Source organism: Engystomops pustulosus, chromosome 1 (assembly GCF_040894005.1).
Source record: "Engystomops pustulosus chromosome 1, aEngPut4.maternal, whole genome shotgun sequence".
Classification (NCBI taxonomy): Eukaryota; Metazoa; Chordata; class Amphibia; order Anura; family Leptodactylidae; genus Engystomops; species Engystomops pustulosus.
In genome coordinates this window covers 162,832,955-162,851,923 of record NC_092411.1, presented here as the reverse complement: position 1 = coordinate 162,851,923, position 18,969 = coordinate 162,832,955, and the positions used below count along the sequence as shown (strand labels likewise).

Sequence of the window (18,969 nt, the reverse complement as noted above, 5' to 3'; positions counted from 1 at the left end):
ATCCTCTCTGAGTGACATCATCTCCCTGACCACTCGAATTGACATCTGGTTCTCAGAGAGCCTGGAGAGCAGCATCTTGAACAAGCACAGATCAGGACCCATCGACTGCCCCGCTTGACTCCAGTCTTCTAAAGACCACCACAGCGGGACTTGTCCACAACGTCCGGGAAACACACGCACCTAGGGTTTCTGGGAGAAGTGTCCCCAGGTGAGAACAAAGCTTTTCCATGCCTGAATATTCCTGTCCCACTTAGCTCTGGAACAAGTATCCAGTTTCGTGCTTCTGCCTTCGTGGATTCGGTTCTGCAGGGATAATGCTCTGGTCTTCCAGCATCATCTTCCTGTGATCCGACTTGAGATCCACTGGTCATCTCATCCGTCAGTGGGTGGATCCTCTGCGATTCAGTCCGGTACCGCACTAAGCTTCTGTTCCTTCAAGTTGGGGCCTTGCACAAGGAAAGGCTGTCGTTTTACGTGCTACCTCTGTCTACCTCCTCTGTTATTCTGGGCCTTCCGTGGTTGCAACGTCATTCTCCTGTGTTCAACTGGCAGACTGGAGTCAGAGTGCCCGTCATATGGTCTGGTGGCACTTCATCATGTGTCCACCATGCCTTCTCCAAAGTCCTCTAAGCCCTCCTGTGGATCTACAGCAAATTCCTCCTGGCAAGACCTATGTCCGACCTGCCCTTTGGAAGAGGATATTATCTTGGGGGCTGGGCACACTGGGGTGGAGAAGGTCTGGTCAAGGATGTACGAGACTTCCTGAGTTCCTGTGTCCAAAATAAGTCATCATGTCTCAAACCAGCAGGTCTGCTCCTGCCACTGCCTATATCCAGCTGCCCGTGGACTCACGTGGCCATGGACTTTATTTCATATCTTCCACTTTCTTCCGTTAATACCGCCATCTGGGCGGTCACAGAACGTTTCTCTAAAATGTCCCACTTCATTCCTCTTCCGGCTTCATGGACCTCCTCTGCACATTGTCTTGGCACGAGAGGTCCAGTTTGTTTCCAGGCTCTGGCATTCCTTGTGCAATCAATTTAAGTAATGCTGGACTTTTCCTCTGCCTATCATCCACAGTCAAACTGGCAAGTGGAGAGAGTCAATCAGACGGGCTGTTATCTATGGCACTTTGTTTCCACTCGACAGGATAGCTGGTCCACCCTGTTACCCTAGACTTTGAATCTGCCGGTGCCGCTCCCTTCTTTATTGTCTATAGATGACATCCACACCTACCTATTCCTCTTTCAGTGCCATCTGATGTTCCTGCCGTGGAAGACTTGGTACAAGACTTCAACTCCATCTGGAAGAAAACTCGGCAGTCTCTTCTTCAGGCATCCACCCGCACCAAAACCCAGGCCAACAAGAAATGCAAGTCTCCTCTAGTCTTCTCTCCAGGTGATAAAGTGTGGCTGTCCTCCAGATATATCCAGCTGAAGATTCCCAGCTGCAAACTTGGCCTTCGTTTCCTGGGTCCATTCGAGGTGTTGAAGCGCATTCACCCCATGGCTTACAAGCCTCGTCTTCCTTCCACCATGCCCATCCTGGACATGAAGACTGTGAAAGAGAGATGTTTTTTTCTCATCGACTGGAGGGTATACGGACCAGAGGAGAGATTTTGGGAGCCTGAAGACAACATCCTGGACCGCAGGGTCCTTCAGAGGTTCCTTCGGGCCAAGAATAGGGGGAGGCCGAAGAGGGGTACTGTCACATGTGCCCCTGCGACCCACGTCTCGGTCACAGGGCCCCCGAGTGCCCCCATGTAGTGGCTCTTAACTCTCCGCGCTCCAGTACCATCTCCTAGAAGGCTAGGATGCGCACGCTGGCCCTTTGAGATTTAAAGGGCCAGCGGGCCACTAAATGTCGCTGGCTGGCCGCTGACCTGTTAAATAGACGGCCTCTTCCTATGACCCCTGCCAGATCTTTGTGTTTCATTGCCAATGAGAAAGCTCTCTAGTTGCTATTTCTGAGTACTATTCATCGTGACCTCTTGCTACCTTCCTGACCTCAATTCCTTGCCGCTTGCTTATTTTGCTGTGTGTTCATGTGAAGTTAAATGGTTTTCACAGAATTACATTATGACCAAATCTGCTATCTTTTTGTTCTATAGCTCAATACTGTTTTTGTTAGCAGATTGTTGCTATTTTATTAAATTTGCCATTAATCCCCAATAGAGCTGTGCATTTCATGAGAGCATGTGGGCTGTGACATGCAGTTTTTGAATGTGACAAATGGAGACAGCTATTATAGGTGCAACATCCCCCACTGGGCCTGGCCTTTTCTTGAGGCCTGGAGGCAGCCGGGGCCCAGAATACCGGAGTGGCTGGCGATTGTGGCCTAGGGCGCGCTAATGTCACGGTGCATGGTATGGGGACTGGAGGGCTGACCTACAGCCTGGCAGGTCTCCAGCAGGTGGTGTGTGCAATAAATATGGAGGGAGAGGCTGATGTGCTGGTTCTCCCTGGGGCAATCCCTGAGTGTCTGTAAGATAGGTCCTTGGGTAATGGATGGAGAAGCCCTCCTCTGCCGCCCACTCCATCTGTTTATATAGGTGACTCACTATTTTCTCTACATTGACCACTGTCTCATTCCCAATTGCTTGTCTTTCCGAAAGAGTGTAAAACCTTGAATTTTAACAGCCCAATCATGTGATGCATCATTTCTCCGCTACAGCAACTACATCTAACTGTTCCTCTAATACCTCACCCATTTTGCCAACATGGGGAGAGAAAAAGAACTGGACCGCACATCCACACATCACACAATAATCTACTGCCGCTAGGCTACATTATATACTGAACTCGAGGTTCTTAGTTACATTTTGATCAAATTGTATAAGCCCACTAACCACTTCACAGTGACCTCTTTATGGTGGGTCCCTATGCTATTATGTGCGGCATCACACGGCGTCCACCACCGCTGCAGCACAGCGCCAGCAGGGACAAAGACCCGGTTGCCCCCCCAGCACCCATACTGGCAGGCATAGCCCCCATGGCTCCGGGCCCCGGGCTCCCACCAGCACCGCACCACAGAAGCGGCGGACGCCATGCAATACCGCACCATGTGAACAGGAAAAAAGGCTCACCATGTGTAAACAGGTGTTGAATACTCACTGTTCCATGTGGTCTCAGACACTAGCTGAGAGGAAGTAGGCGGCCCCTATATGCAGTCTCCTGCTAATTTAAAAACACCTGGGTCGAATGGGGCGGAGTGCTGGTATCAGGAAAAACAAAATAAACCAACATGGGGAGAGAAAAAGAACTGGACCGCACATCCACACATCACACAATGATCTATTGCCGCTAGGCTACATTATATAACAAACTTTTTGCCCATTTTTAACACCCATTTTGCCTGTAATACTTCTGGCATTTTGTAACTTGTGGATCTCCCTATCCACTGCATTACTTCATGATTCACCGCCCACATCACCACCGACCAACAGAGGCTTCCCTCTCTCTGATCTGTCTACCTCTTTAGCTTCTTCCATTTCATTCACCACCAATCCTAGTTTAAAAACTCTGCCACCCCATCAAGACACAAAATATGTTATATATAAAGGCACCAGAATATAGGAGGTGTGGCTATGCTGTGCATGTCCGTTGTCTAATAATTATAGCATATAAATAAAAGCATACATTTTCAAAAAGAAATTGATCCAGAAGTGATCCTATTGATTGATATGGATAAATAAAATATATTCACATAGCAACATAATGGATAGGGAGGGGGGGACTGTGAGGACAACCCATGGAATAGAGCAATAGCTGTTTCTCGGCTTGCGCTTATTCCAGCTCTAGTAATAGAAGCGCAATTCGCAAAACGGCCCTCACAGTCCTCCCTCCCTATTCGTTATGTTGATATGTGAGTATATTTGCTATAAAAATCTTCGTTTGAAAGACACAACATGGTGGTGAGTGCCATTCATTTAATCGTTTACTTGATATCAGTAATGTGATCCTAGGTGGTATATTATCATGATAATGGTAAACTTATGATTTATGAGAAAACATAAAATATGGGGGGATGTCCCCTTTCTAGGTTATTATAAAAACTGTGCCCTGCAGGTGAAGACGGAAGGAGCATGTGAGTAGGACTATGTTAGGGCTGGGTAACACTGAAGACAGGGGAAGGTGTGCCCTGAACTCGCTCCAACCTCTGTTCCTTCCTATAGCCCCCCACCCCCACACACACACGCTAAACCGTTGGGAGACTACTAGTAGACTTGGAATACACTAGCTAAGTATGGGAAGGGAACAACACGAACAAACTGACAAACATAAAACACAAAAGAGTAGTAGAGTAGAGTCACAATGAGAGGGTACATCAAGAGCAAAATCAGTAAGCAAAAGGGTCAAAGACAAATATTAGCTGAGATCACAACAATACAGAACGAAAAGCATGTCAAACCTTAGCAGACAGCAAGCGATAAAGGGATTTCAGACACTGGCACAGGTGACTAGTAAAGTAGAGGTACCACAACTCCCAGCAGTCCAGAACACAAACGCTAAACAGCGCAAGGTCTTAGCAGCCGCTGACCAGAGCATGCGACAGAGATCGTGGGTAGTGGATGAGAGGTGGAGTCTGCGTGGAGACGCACAGGAGGTCTGAGAACGCTGCTAGCATCACCAGAAGCATCGGAGGAAGGACCAGAAGTCCGAGCGTTCTCCCCTGCTAATTTGACAGACTAGTCTACTATAATTGAATCTGATGATAGATGTACTATAAATTGTTATTCCAGACAGTAAACCCCCACAATTGCCAATTAATGCCACAAAGGTCATGATCAAAAGGTAGTGCAGTCCCCAAAACAGTAACAATTAAAATGTCAGCTCTTCCCACAGTTCTTCTTACACAGCTCCATACACCGAAGTAAAAGTTATTAGCCTCAGAATATGGTAAATAGAAAAAATAGTTATTGAAAGGTTTTATTTTTTAAAGAATTAAAACATAACAAAAACTATGGTATCTGTGTGATTGTTCTGACCCAAAGAATAAATAAAATGCTTCATTTGGACAGCACAGTAAAAGCCATAAATACAAAGCCTGAAAAATTAAACTGTGTACTTTTGTCAGTTGTACTGCATTTGGAATTTTTTTCAACTTCCCAGGGCATGAAATTATAAATACCAACACTAAAAAGTACAATGACAGTGACAGTAAAAGAGTTAGTTTTATTGCAGGGCAACCATAATTTGCTCCTGCCAGCTTCAGTGCTGCACACAGCAGCAGAGGATAACAGGAGAGCTGGTTTTGGGGAACAGGGAGAGGTAAGTAACTGTGTTGTTTTAATTTTTACTAATGCAACACCCCTGCCAATGCGCATGGCAGAGGAGTGTTTGCGAATAAGCCCCTTGTATCATTCGGTACATCTGTTTAATGTTATTATCCAATGATGTTCCGCCTTTGTACTGGAGTGTGTTTGGAGAGTGAGACCAACTGACCAGAGGTTAACAAAACAAGCGCTCTTTAGGCCCAGCTCCTAGTGCTGAGCTCTCACCTCATGAGCAGCTGTTTACGCTCAGCTCCTGACAGAGCAGCATCTCTTGCCAGCCAGCTCTCTTACTAGAAAGACTTCTTTAGGCCCAGCTCCTGACAGAGGAGCATCTCTTCTACAACACTGAGTGACCAGAGACAGTGTGAGATACAACTTCAGTGTCTCACACAGAACTACCTCCTAGAATTAAAGCTGCAGCTTCCAGCATTGGACACAGCTACCTCAGAGTCTGTATCTGCAACCAGGCTGGTGAACAAACTCCTGAGGTTCACTCTCCATGGCCACTCTCCAGTAATCTGGACTATCTAATAATCCGATATCTGTACAAGATCATTTGGCTCGTTGCCTGCAGTTGTTCCAATAAAGAACTGTAAGTTACTTCTGCACAACGTTGCCTCCGTCTGGTCCCTGATACGGCTGTAACATCAAGGGCTCCCCCATTCACTACCCAGGGACATATACTACGGACACTAAGGGTGAAGACACACATGGCGTTTTTGGGCCGTTTTTACTAAGTGCGTTTTCAGATCGTTAAAAAACGCATCCGTTTTTGTCCGGTTTTCCGAAATTGCGCAATGAAAAACGGACAAAAACGCATACGTTTTAAAAAAACGGATGCGTTTTTTAACGCATGCGTTTTTAACGATCTGAAAACGCACTTTGTAAAAACGGCCCAAAAACGCCATGTGTGTCTTCACCCTAAGGGGTTGCCCCAGGGAGATTCAGTACATCAGCCTCTCCCTCTCTACAATTTCATGCACACACCACCTGCCGGAGACCTACTCCGGTATTCCCCCGGCTGCCTCCAGACTCCAAGAAAATGCTAGGCCCTGGTGGCGGATGTTGCACTAAGCTGCAACAAGGTAAGGGGAGGTTTGTTTTGACAGTATGAGGTGCTATATTATGAGGGGGAGTTGCTTTGGGGACATTATATGTTGGGGAGCTGCCATGAAAGGCATAATAAGAGGGAGTTCTGCTGGGGAAGGACCTATCAGGGAGAGGAGGGGACCACACTGTGAAAGAAAATTGGGGGGCACTAATGGAAGGTATTATAATTTTTGGAGGAGGAATAAGGGATGGGCCAAAAGGCATGGCTTAGGGCACTACATATTTTGCCCATGTCAGACTGGCCCACCAGTGTAACAGTGAAAACACCAGTTGGCTCCACCTCTGACTGTGCCCCTGCACTGTTGGGACTTCAACTCTATCTGGATCCTGCAGACACAGAGTTGAATAAGATGATGGTGCAGAGAACTATCAGCTCTCTGCATCATCACTGTTTCTCTGCTGCAGCTGTGTGTAGAGGCCGGCAGGCACCATGTGAAGATCACATTTGCCCGCATCACAGCACATAGCAGCAGCAGAGGAAGATGAGAGCTCCTGGGGTACTGGGAGAAGTAAGTATCTGGTGTTAGGGCCACAATGTGAGCGGGAGGAGATGAAAGGGGCCACAGTATAATACAGCAGATGAGAGGAGGCCACAATGTGTGAGGGGCCACAATATAAGAGATGAGATGGGGCCACAATATTAGGGGAGGAATGAGAGGGGCCTCAATATGAGGGAGTATGAGGGGGGGAAATGAGATGGGGCCATAATCTGAGGGTAGAGATGAGAATGGGGCCACAACATGAGAGGAGGAATGAGAGGGGGCCACAATATGAGGGTGAGCTGGCCTAATGCTGGACCTCAAGTCCATGTTTACACAACGTGCTTTCAAAATACATTTCAATCCCCTCCTAAATATCTCCTCCTTGAATGCAGATGAGTTTAGACCTTAGGGTGCTATCACACAGTGGGGGGGGTCATTTACTAAGGGCCCGATTCGCGTTTTCCCGACGTGTTACCCGAATATTTCCGATTTGCGCTGATTCTCCATGCATTGCCCGGGGATTTTGGCGCACGCGATCGGATTGTGGCGCATCGGCGCTGGCATGCAAGCGTCGGAAATCGGGGGGCGTGGCCTTACGAAAACCCGACGGATTTTGAAAAACCGCCGCATTTAAAACAAAAAATCTGTTGCGGAGCTTGCACTTACCTTCACTCAGCCCGAGCCGGTGGAGGAACTACCTTAATAAATCCCGGCCGGACCCGAATCCAGCGCAGAGAACGCGCCGCTGGATCGCGAATGGACCGGGTAAGTAAATCTGCCCCAGTGTGTTCTCGGTCTGTTCTTGGATCGCTTTTAAACAGACTGAAAACGCATGACCCAGGTTCTTGATGTATCCGGCAGCGTCAGAGAGGTGGGGATTTCATCATATACTAGTGCACGAGCACCAGCATGTGATAAATTTCCACCTACATGTTTGCATTGCTGTTAAAAAAACACAATGGTAAATCGCAACATAAATACATCAAGGATTTTTATACCATTATTAGTGTTTATATGTGCAGGATTGGAGTGAAAAAGGAGGAGGAGCTCTCAATGATATGTTCTCAACCTTTACACCTGTCTTTGGCTTCAAAAACTGCATCTGAAAAACTGAATGTTACAAACGCAACGCTAGCAGGGGGCAGGCCTCAGCCCGGTTGCATATATTGGTTTCCTGTGAAATGCATGCGATCAGTAACTAGCTCCCAGTATCTTATATCACATTAATTTCACTGGAAACACATATGCAATTGGGCCAAGGCTTGTCTCCAGGAGCTACCAGCATGTTTGTACCACCTGTGACCGCACCCTCAATCATAATGGCCAGGGCATGCTCCAGGTTTAACCCCTTAACCCCTTAAGGACGCAGCCATTTTACAGCTTAAGGCTCAGCCCGATTTTTTGGATTCTGACTTGCTTCGCTTTATATGGTTATAACTTTTGAACACTGTTACTTATCAAAACGATTCTGAGATTGTTTTTTCCCCACATGTTGTACTTCATTTTAGTGGTAAATTTTGGCAGATAAGTTTTGCGTTTATTTACAAAAAAAAGAAAATGTGATGAATTTTTTGAAAAATTTGCCATTTTCGAAATTCTAAATCATCACGTTTTCAGGCAGATAGATTTACCACCTAAATAAGTTGCTGAATAACATTTCCCATTTGTCTACTTTACATTTTCATAATTTCTGAAATGTCTGGATAATTTATTTTGACGTCACGCGGCTTGCAAATAGAATATCGCTTTTCCGGATTTTCAGAATTGACTATTTTGGGGATAAATACAGTTTTGAATGAAATTTTACATATTTAGCATCAAAACCCCCTATATAACCAACCCATTTTCAAATCTGCACCCCTCAAGCTATCAGAAACAGCTTTTACGAAGATTGTTAACCCCTTGAGATCTTCATAGTAATTGAATCAAAATGGAGGTGAAATTTAGAATGGTCATATTGTTCCCTTATACGTTCATTTAGCACCAAAATTTACACATTTCCAAAATATAAAAAGAGAAAACCCACCATACAATTTGTTCTGCAATTTCTCCTGAGTACAAAGACCCCCCACATGTGGCCGTTACTTGTTTTATGGGGGCACAGCGAGGCGCAGAAGGGAAGGAGGGCGCTGCAGCTGCCAGGAATTTAGTTTCCTCATTGGCCCCTTTTGAAGGCTATAAAATTTTCGCTTTTTCGTTATTGGGGCCATGTGACGGCATTTTTTTTGCGAGATGAGATGCTTTTTCCATTGTTACCATTTTGGGGTTGGTATCACCTATTGTTGAAAATTTAGGAACTTTTTTTGAGGGCAGGAGTAGAAAAGCATCAATTCTGTACTGGATTTTTGACTTTTTTTTTTTTGGTGTTCACCGTATAGACTAATAGTCATGTTATCTTTATTCTATGGGTTGATACGATTACGGGGATACCAGACATGAATATATTTTCTTACGTTTTACTAAATTTGTCAAACAAAACCCTAATGTGGGGAAAAATCTATAATTTTTGTATTGCCATCTTCCAAGTGGCATAACTTTGTTACGTTTTTGGCTACGGAGCTGGTTGATGGCTTATTTTTTGCGGGACATGTTGTACTTTGCACCAGTATCATGTCTGAGTACATATGGTTTTTTGGTCGCATTTTATATCATTTTTTGTGGGATTGAAAAGGTAAAAATCATAATTTTTGGAGGGTTTATAACAGTTTTTTTTTACGGCGTTTATCGTGGGGGTTCAATAATGATTTACTTTTATTCTACGGGTTGTTACGGACGCGGTGATACTATATATGTGGGGTTTGTGTTATGATTTAGACTTTTTTTTTGAGTTATATGTCTCTTTATATGTTTTGGGGGTTTGGGGCATTTTTAGTGATTTATGACTTTATTTTTTTATTGAATAACTTTTTTTTTTACTTTTTCACTTTTATACCATGGGACATGAAGAAGCAATCTTCTGATTGCTTCTTCATGATAATATTCTGCAATACTCATGTATTGCAGGGTATTATCAGTGTCAGCCTATGCACTTGCATAGGCTGGCACTTTGCCAGTAAGATGACGTCACAGACGCCATCTTACTGGCAATTCTTGCTAGTAACTCTGGGGTCCAGATCGGACCCCAGAGTTACTATAGCAACGATCGGCGCCCCCCGAAAACGGTTCGGGGGGGCCGATCGTGGGGGAAAGACCCCCCAGATACTTGTTAGATGCCGCGGTCGCGCTGACCGCGGCATCTAACGGGTTAAGCACCCGCGATCGGAGACAACTCCGATCGCGGGTGTTACACTGGGGTGCCGGCTATTAGTTACAGCCGGCACCCCGTGTTTCCCGATGCCGGTTCGGCTCTGATCCAGAGCCGAGCCGGCATAGGAGCCGTGGCGGATATATCCGCCACTGAGCGCTAAGTCACTGCGCTCCGTGGCGGATATATCCGCCGCGGAGCGCGAAGGGGTTAAGGACGCAGCCATTTTGTAGCTTAAGGCTCAGCCCGATTTTTTGGATTCTGACATGCGTCGCTTTATATGGTTATAACTTTAGATTCGGAGATAGTTTTTTCCTTTAAATGTTGTACTTCATTTTAGTGATAAATTTTGGCTGATAAGTTTTGCGTTTATTTACAAAAAAAATGAAAAAATTATGAATTTTCTAAAATTCCAAATCATTGCATTTTCAGGGAGATAGATTTCCCACCTCAATAAATTGCTGAATAACATTTCCCATATGTCTACTTTACATTTTCATAATTTTTGCAATGTCTGGATAATTTATTTTGATGTCACGCGGCTTACAAATCGAATATCGCTTTTCCGGATTTTCAGAATTGACTATTTTGGGGATAAATACAGTTTTGAATGAAATTTTACATATTTAGCACCAAAACCCCCCAATATAAGCAATCCATTTTCAAATCTGCACCCCTCAAGCTATCAGAAACAGCCTTTAAGAAGATTGTTAACCCCTTGAGATCTTCATAGTAATTGAATCAAAATGGAGGTGAAATTTAGAATGGTCAAATTGTGCCAGTTATACGTTCATTTAGCCCTAAAATTTTCACATTTCCAAAAGATAAAACCCACCATTTGTTCTATAATTTCTCCCGAGTACAGAGACCCCCACACGTGGCCGTTACTTGCTTTATGGGTGCACGGTGTTAAGGAGATTGCACTGGTTTCGGATGCCATCTTGACAGCTGTCTGCCATCTTAGATACAGCGGCCATGTTCCCTGACCATTGTCAAGTTAATGTCATGATTCAAACTTCATTTTATGTAACCTGTTTGCTGGCCTGTCAGCTAATACCCTTTGACATTTAATTAGAAGCCAGTCTGCCCTCGATGCTGCATAATAATATGATTCTGGAGTCCACTTATCTCCTTCTCAGGAAATTAGTATAAACAATATCTGTGTACAAGGTCTCTGAGAACTGAGCACAATTAATTATTTTTTTTTCCCCAGAATGTGCTGATGACCAATAACTTTACAGTATACTATTCACGCCTACTCTTCTGTCTGTGATATTATGCATTTTGAGATATTAAACGGGAGAAGATCTTGACATACACTAAGAGATTGACGTGTCTTAGTTTTGTGTTGAAGTTCCTGGTACCAGGACAACCATGAAATGGTTAATTAGGACTCACCTTACAAAAGTCAAGAGGGCTGTTGGGGCCCTGCATAAAAATCCCTATCAACAGCGAGGCACAGAAGAGAAGAAGCGCCCTGCAGCTGCCAGGATTTTAGTTTCCTCATTGGCTTTTGCGTTATTGGGTCTATGTGACAGCATTTTTTTGCGGGATGAGATGCTTTTTCCAGTGTTACCATTTTGGGGTTGGTATCTGTCAAGGAGATATTAATCGTGAATGTATAAGATTGGTTTAAATATATGGCAGTGACTGCAAACCTTTTAGACACCCAGTGCCCAAACGACAACCAAATCCCACGTATTTTTCGCAAAGTGCCAATGCGACAATTTAAGCAGTAACTTATTACTCCCTGCTCTTTCACAGGTTTAGATTGTATAGGCACCTGAGGACACCAATACAGTAGAAAGAAGAAGTTTGGATTATCAGTGTAGCTTCCTTCTAGGGTCCTGGGCTGCCTGGGACTGCAAGAGGCCTTGAGTCCTGTCTGGCAAACTCTGCCCTGGGGCGATGGCAAGGGTGCCCATATAGAGGGCTTTAAGTGCCACCTCTGGCACCTGTGCCATAGGTTCGCCACTACTGATATATGGCATCTATTGAAGTGTCCAGGCAGCCTTTATGACATCCTGGAGCTTTTACAGCCTGATAACCTCTGAACTGAAGACTGGTCTTTTCAGACCCCAAAGGACTCTCTACCCCCCCTCTTCTGCATCAGGATTTTGGAAACAAAGAAACTGTTTAAATATTCCTGGACTCTCCCCCCTCATTAACACTTTACCCAATCTTGAATGACCCTGTGGACTAATTAATGAATGGGAGGTTCTGAAACCTGAACCAAACTGAGAAGTTATAAAACAGTATGAAATACAGGAAATGGCGTTCACATTTTGGGGGCTGCTTGACAAGCTGAGTGTGTTCCTTATTTCTCCCACCTCCAGGGAATCAGGATTTACTATAAGTTGTAAGTTTCTGTTATTTTTCTCCCTTTTTATTTTATAACTGTTTTGCCGTGTTGTGTGTCCTTTTATTTTGAATATCTTTTTTATGCACTGACCAACTTTTGGTAATTAAAGATTTTCACTTTAATTTTGGTCCCTGTATGCTCTGCGAACTCATAGCCTTGTGAAGTGTGGTTAGTTGTGTGACTGTTAGAGTGCTGAGTGTGCATGTCTAGTGGTGTGACAAGGTGACTGCCTGAGAAGGAAGAGTTGATGTAGAGTGGGGATACTTATTGGTCCCAGTATAAATGCAATAAGTGGTGGCAGCGGGTTTGGGGGATGCTGGAGCTGTATGAGGTGTGATCTATGCTCAATTTGTGTTCTGAGTGAAAGGTGAGCGCGAGTTTGAGTAGGCTAAATTAACCCGTACAGTTGCACCCCAAGTCACGTGACGAGGCAGCGGCGTCCTCGCCGTGACAGTATGCCCTATTGTTCAAAATTTAGGAACTTTTTTTGAGGGCAGGAGTAGAAAAGCATCAATTCTGTACTGGATTTTTTACTTTTTTTTTTTTGGTGTTCAATAATCATAATCATGTTATCTTTACTTTACGGGTCGATACAATTACGGGGATATCATACATGAATATTTTTTCTTAAGTTTTACTAAATTTGTCAAATTAAACCCTAATGTGGGAAAAAGTTATAAATTTTTTTTTTGCGTTAGATTTCTCTTTATATGTTTTGGGGTTTTTGGACATTTTTATTGATTTCTTTCTTTATTTTTTACTGAATAACTTTTAATTTAAATGTTTTCAATTTTTCCACCATGGGACATGAACAAGCAATCATCTGAATGCTTGTTCATGATAATACTCTGCAATACTGATGTATTGCAGGGTATTGGCAGTGTCAGTATGCCAGTAATATGACATCATCGACGCCATATATCGGATGCAGAGCAAGAAGGGGTTAAGTAGGCAGAGACTCAGCGGGCCCCTTTCTATACCTCCCAAAATTTGAAGCAGAGAAAGTGTCCCGCTTTTCCCCCCTCCTGCGTTCTTGATCGCAGTCACACGTTCCGCTAAGCGTCCGTTCATAACAAGATGCTAACGCACAGGGGGCAGTCCTCGGCCTGAACGGACATGCACTTCCAGGGAGATGCATGCGACTGATAAGGCGATCGCATGAGCTTCCCTGGAAACTCATTTGCGTTCGGGTAGAGGACCGCCCCCTGTGCGCTAGCATCGCGTTATGAACGGACGCCTAGCGAAACGTGTGACCGTGACCTTTAAAGTTACCATGTGTTTGGCTGCTTTAAAAGCTTTTTTATTCATTGCTGGAATTGTAAGCAGCTATGTTAACACTTTCACAGCTGCATACGCTTCTAGCAATGGAAGAAAACGCTTTCAAAGCAGCCACACACATGGTAACATGAACCGTGCGACAGATTTACCATGCAAAGTCCGACAGACAGGTGTCGCATGCCTTATGTTAAAGCTTCACCAAGAAAAAGTGGGTGCACTCTCTCGTGGCAGTGCAGTGGCTGCCATGAAGAACGGGCGCCACAAATCATGAATCTGGTGCCCTCTGCACACTTCACAGGCAAACTGCAAATAGTGGAGTTTATACTGTTTTTAGTAAATATTTTGGATAAGATTTGTCTGATGCATTTGCAATGCATTTCAAAATGTGATGAGAATGCATTATTCCGCATTTATTAAAGCGTTTGCATCAGTTTTCTGTCTGTATTTATAAAGTGTCTGTGCCAGTATTGTGTTGCGGCTTCACTGTTTCCAACAAGACGGGTAAATGTGCACCAAAAGGGGCGTTAGTGCTTAGTCGGAGATTGCGCCACATTTCTGCAGCATGAACAAAGTGCACCAAAAAAATGGTGCACACTCTAACAGTGCAGGGAGCACCAGATTAAAGAAAACTGTGCGCCAATTTTAATTAATCTGGCGCTCTCTCAACACCCCACAGGCAAAATGCACAACGTAGAGACTGCACTAGTTTTGATAATTGTGTGAACAAGAATGTACTTGTGTTAAAGTAAACCTAGCTGATAGATCAAATCCTGTCATTTCTACTTGTCCTATTTTCCTAAAAGCATTGTAACAGAGACTTCATTTTAAGACGGCGCCGGCATCGTGATTATAACTAAAACAATCAAGGCTAAAGGAATGTGAGCATGACGTGAGCATGACATTGACATGCAACAGCAAGGAAGTTCTCCAATCAAGAGACTACATGAGCTGGGAATTCTCCGCCCCCTTCCACTTCTTTCCTAATTTCTATATAGTTTTGTGAAACCAAATAAAGCTTGTGCAGTGCAGATTTTTGCCCTTTGTAACAGCATTAGCAAATCTTGCATCAGCAATTTGTCATCCTTTGCATGCTTATTGATTAGAAACATGCAGCCAACGCACACTAAGGCCGGTGCCACACACCGCTTTGTCTGCGTTTGAAAACGCAAACAAAGCCGTGCCTACTGGGGCGGGCCGCGGCCTGATCGCATCGGCGTTTCTATGGAAACACCTGCGATTGGGAACAAGCCTCGTTCCCGATCGCAGGTGTTTCCATAGAAACGCCGATGCGATCGGGCTGCGGTCCGCCCCGGTTAGCGTGGCTTTGTCTACGTTTTCTGGTTTGCAGCCAGATCTTGTTGCAGTGAGCTCTGCAGATTTTTGTGGCAGATAACCTTTAAAAGAAGCTTCACAAAAGCGAGTGTGTGAGCTTGGCGGCGAGTGTGCATTGATCCCAAGTGTGTGCAGTGTCTTAAGTGTGACTTAGGTTTAAGGGACTTAAGTTTGAGGGGCTTTAGCAGGTTTTGTGTTACTTTGACTGTAGATTCTTCTTTCTGTGCATATTTCTATTGTAATCCCCATTAGAACAATGGACTCCCTAAGTGGCATTGCTACACGTTGTACATCCTGTGCCATGTATGCTTTCCTTGAACAGCCGTTCGAGGGGGAATACTGCTGTGTGGGGTGTGTGAAAATTGCTCATCTGGAAGCCCAGATTCTGGATCTAAATGAGCAAGTTTCAAGGCTGCGGGCAATTGATAATATGGAACGAAGTTTGCTGCTCCTGGAGCACAAACTCTCTGGGGAAGATGGGTGTGGGGAGGGAAGTATGGAGGTGCAGAGTGAGGGGGCAGCTAGTTGGGTAACATGTAGAAGGCGGGGTAGAGGGAAGAGTTTTATTTATATAGAGGGAAGAGTTGTAGGGAGTCTAGTCCTGATCTGGTGCACCCCAATAAGTTTGCCAGGCTGGCGGATGAGGGGGATATCAGCTCTGGGGTAGCAATGCTGCAGAAAGACGTGGCCGCTAGCAACCAGGGGAATGTCTGCTCCAGTAAGAAGGGTAATGGAAGCACAGGCAAGGTCAGACAGGTGCTGGTAGAGATTCGATTATTAGGGGAACACACAGGGCAATCTGTCACAAAGACCGTGCATACCGAACAGTGTGTTGTTTGCCGGGTGCTCGGGTTCGGCATGTTGCGGATCGGGTTGACGGATTACTGGGAGGGGCTGGTGAGGAACCAGCGGTCATGGTCCACATTGGCACTAATGACAAAGTAACAGGTAGGTGGAAGGTCCTTAAAAATGATTTCAGAGATTTAGGCCATAAGCTCAGGGCAAGGACCTCAAAGGTAATTTTCTCCGAAATACTGCCTGTACCACGTGCCACACCAGAAAGGCAGCGGGAGATCAAGGAGGTAAATAAGTGGCTCAAAAGTTGGTGTAGGAAGGAGGGTTTTGGGTTCATGGAGAACTGGACTGACTTTTCTGTCGGCTACAGGCTCTACAGTAGGGATGGGCTGCACCTCAATGGGGAGGGGGCCGCTGTTTTAGGGGAAAAAATGGCTAGAAGGTTGGAGGAGTGTTTAAACTAGAGACCTGGGGGGAGGGCAACTACACTTGTGCAGGGCAAATAGACAGTGTACATAGAGAGCTGGGAAGAGTCATAGTCCATGGGGGAGGAAGGGGGGCTGGAATGAGATTGGGGAATAAGGACAAAAGGAATACGGACAGGGAAAACCATATAAAGTGTATGTACACAAATGCCAGAAGCCTCACAAACAAAATGGAGGAACTGTAACTCTTGATGTTGTAGCGGAAATATGATATAGTGGGTATCAGTGAGACATGGCTGGACAGTAGCTATGACTGGGCTGTTACTATAGATGGTTATAGTCTTTTTAGAAAGGATCGTATAAATAAAAAAGGGGGAGGGGTTTGTTTATATGTGAATTCTCGCCTCAAGCCCGTCCTGCGAGATGACATCAGTAACGCAAATGTGGAGTCCCTATGGGTTGAGATAAGAGGAGGGAAAAAGAATAATAATATATTACTAGGGGTTTGTTATAAGGCTCCAAATATAATGGAGGAAATGCTGATAAGTGAAATGGATGCGGCTTCAAAGCATGGTGAAGTACTTATCATGGGGGACTTCAATTACCCAGATATTGACTGGGGGGCAGAAACCTGCAGGTCCTTCAAAGGCAGCAGGTTCTTGTCAATAACAAAAGACAATTACCTGTCGCAACTAGTCCTGGAGCCAACAAGAGGGGGGGCACTGCTGGACCTTATCCTTACCAACAGACCTGATAGGGTACCAAAACTACAGGTTGGGGGGAACCTGGGGAATAGTGATCATAATATTATTGATTTTGTATTATGCTTTACTAAGAGCGTTAGTGAAGGGGCAACCAACACTCTAAACTTCAGGAGGGCAAATTTTCAGCAACTAAGGGAAGACCTTAAAGGCATAGACTGGGATAATGTTCTCAAAGACAAAAGTACCCCCCAAAAATGGGACTTTTTCATATATATTCTGAAAAAGTCCTGTGAGAAACACATACCTTATGGGAAAAAGCATAAAAGGAACAAGAAAAACCCTATGTGGCTAACTAGTCTTGCAAGGAAAGCAATAAACGAGAAAGATAAAGCGTTTAAGGTGCTAAAACGTGAAGGTAGCGATGAGGCATTAGAGGATTATAGAGAGAAAAATAAATCCTGTAAAAAGCAGATAAAGGCCGCAAAAATAGAGACTGAGAGAAATATTACCAGGGAGATCAAAAATAATCCCAAATTATTTTTCAAGTATATAAATGATAAGAAACTAAAAACAGAGAGTGTGGGTCCCCTTAGAAATAACATGGGGGTCATGGTGGAAGGAGATGAGGAAAGGGCCAATCTACTGAATGTCGCCTTCTCAACTGTCTTTACCCAGGAAAATCCCCTGGTGGAAGACACAATGAGGAATAATGTTAATTCTTTTTATAATGTCAACAGTTTAACCCAGGAAGAGGTACGGCGCCGCCTCGCAACCACTAAGATAGATAAATCACCTGGGCCAGATGGCATACACCCCCGGGTTCTGCGTGAATTATGTACGGTGATAGACAAACCGTTATTTTTAATATTTGAAGATACACTGAGGACTGGTTATGTTCCACAGGAATGGCGCATAGCAAATGTGGTACCAATATACAAAAAAGGATCAAATAGCGATCCTGGAAACTACAGACCCGTGAGTCTAACTGCTGTGGTGGGGAAAATATTTGAGGGGTTTATTAGAGATGCTATCCTGGAGTATCTCACTGTGCACAACCAAATAACCCAGCGTCAGCATGGGTTTATGAGAGATCGGTCCTGTCAGACTAATCTGATTGGTTTCTACGAGGAGGTAAGTTCAAGACTGGATCTGGGGGATGCTGTGGATGTTGTATATCTGGACTTTTCAAAGGCATTTGACACCGTGCCACATAAAAGGTTGGTATATAAAATGAGACTGCTGGGAATAGGAGAAAATCTGTGTATTTGGGTAAGTAATTGGCTTAGTGATAGAAAACAGAGGGTGGTTATTAATGGCACATTCTCAGATTGGGTTGATGTTACCAGTGGAGTGCCACAGGGGTCAGTATTGGGGCCACTTCTTTTTAATATTTTTATTAATGACCTTGTAGTGGGTTTACACAGTCAAATTTCAATATTTGCAGATGATACTAAGCTGTGTAAAGTACTAAATACTGAGGTCGATAGTTTAGCATTACAGAGGGAATTGTGGAAGCTTGAGGGATGGGCAGAGAAATGGTTGGTGAGGTTTAATGTAGATAAATGTTAAGTTATGCACTTGGGCCATGTAAACAAAAAGTATAATTATGTTCTAAACGGTCAATTACTTAGTAAAACTGAAGCTGAAAAGGACTTGGGGGTATTGGTGGATGGTAAACTTAATTTTAGTGACCAGAGCCAGGTGGCTGCTGCTAAAGCAAATAAAATAATGGGATGTATCAAGAGAGGAATAGATTCTCATGATAAAGACATAGTTTTGCCCTTATACAAATCCCTGGTCAGACCACACATGGAATATTGTGTACAGTTTTGGGCACCAGTGTATAAAAAGGATATAGTAGAGCTGGAACGGGTGCAGAGGAGAGCAACCAGGATTATTAGGGGAATGGGGGAACTAGAATACACTGACAGATTAAAAAATTTGGGATTATTCAGTTTAGAA

The 18,969-nt window shown here is 44.4% G+C and overlaps 1 long non-coding RNA gene across 1 annotated transcript in view; it reads right to left on the bottom strand.

Moving 5' to 3' along the window:
• LOC140066133 (uncharacterized) overlaps positions 1-18,969 on the bottom strand; it is a 75,540-nt gene that overhangs the window by 55,228 nt on the left and 1,343 nt on the right. The gene's annotated exons all lie outside the window — the stretch shown is intronic.